General features: G+C 49.3%; 1 protein-coding gene across 1 annotated transcript in view; it reads left to right on the top strand.

The window, feature by feature from the left end:
- ARHGEF10L (Rho guanine nucleotide exchange factor (GEF) 10-like) overlaps positions 1-1,466 on the top strand; it is an 82,097-nt gene that overhangs the window by 17,720 nt on the left and 62,911 nt on the right.

Genomic DNA, 1,466 nt, shown 5'->3' with positions numbered 1-1,466 from the left:
AGGCGGCGCCCTCCCTGCGGGCTTTGGAGGTGCCAGCTCTTCGGCCGAAGGCGTCTGTGTGTCTGCGTGTGAATATATATATATAAAAAAAAATATAAATATATAAATACGATGTATATTATTACCTGTATAAAGAAGGAATCTGTATATATTGGGGCACTTGGAGATGCAAAAATAGTGGTGGGAGCACTCAGCGGGCGCCAGCTGCACTGAACCAGGGGTTTTGCTGAAATAGCCATTTTTTGACTGTGAATCGAGGTTATTTGGTACCGAAATCCCCTGGTTTTGGGAGCTGAGTACACGCAGTTTCCAGAGGAAAGGAAATTTTGGGAGCATGGAAATAAATCCTATAGGAATGAGCGTGTTTCCTTGCAGTATTTTGTAACCTGGTTTGGCTTCGGGTGCAAATGTTTTCTTTCCCTTGCTTCGGCGACAGCATCCCAAGGGGTTAATATACCCCCTTGGAGCTGCACATGCTCAAAAATCAATAGGAAGCCCCAAAATGCCCTTTTTTTTTTTCTTTTCCCCCCAGAAATGGAGCGGGAGGGAGGGAAAATGGGCAGAAGGATGTACCCCATCACCTGCACCTCTGGTACCCAAAGCTCTCTCCATCCTCGACGGAGAAACCCTGGGGCCGGGGAGGTGGAAACTTGTCCGAGGACTAAATCAATTTATAATGCGATCCTCTAACCGCCTTCAATTTGATTTTTCATTTGTAGCATTACAATTATCAGATTGATATTCCCGACCGCTCAACCTTGAAATGGGACGGCACGGCTCCCGCTGCCGGGGAGCGAAGATCATCCGCCTTGCACCCATTTCTGAGTATTTTTCTAATTAGCCATCAAATGTTGCTTTGCCTGGTTTTTCTTTCTTTGCCCTTAAAGTCTTTTCTGATTTAAGTTTTCTCCCCGTCTCAGCTGCCTGAAACATCACGAAGAGGGTGGCGAAGCCTCCGGACCAGCCGTGCAGCATGCCGCAGCCGAAGGACCGCGAGCGTCCTCACGAGCACCGGTGATGCCCATGGGAAGGGCGTCAAGGAGCTTGTGGCTTCCTCCACCCCTTTTTCCTGTTTTCCTTCGCAATTCTGCCACCTTTGGGGTCGGCGTGCAGGAAAGCAGGTGGTTCTCGAGGGATATCACCCCATGGCATGGTAGGGAGTTCTCATGCCATGAGATTGTAACCATACAGTTAAAAATACCTATATATATGTTTATTGCGATGCTGTATGTAGCACCAACCATGGAGTTAGCACTTTATTTAGCACGGGGATGTTATAAAAACCATTTAAGGGACCCCTGATGCCGTCCCTCCAGGCTCTTCAGCCCGCGCCGGCCACCTCAGCTACCATTTCATTTAAAACACCCCAAAACGAGGATGCAACATCGAGCCGTGCTGCTGCTTTCGAAGCATGGAGGAGATGCCGCTGCAGCTGTTTCCCCCCATGCATGGCCCGCCGGCGCCAG

Source organism: Pygoscelis adeliae, unplaced genomic scaffold, assembly GCF_000699105.1.
Source record: "Pygoscelis adeliae isolate BGI_AS28 unplaced genomic scaffold, ASM69910v1 Scaffold36, whole genome shotgun sequence".
In the NCBI taxonomy this organism is placed as follows: Eukaryota; Metazoa; Chordata; class Aves; order Sphenisciformes; family Spheniscidae; genus Pygoscelis; species Pygoscelis adeliae.
The sequence above is the reverse complement of the archived record's forward strand: the minus strand, read 5'-3'. Positions and strand labels throughout refer to the sequence as shown.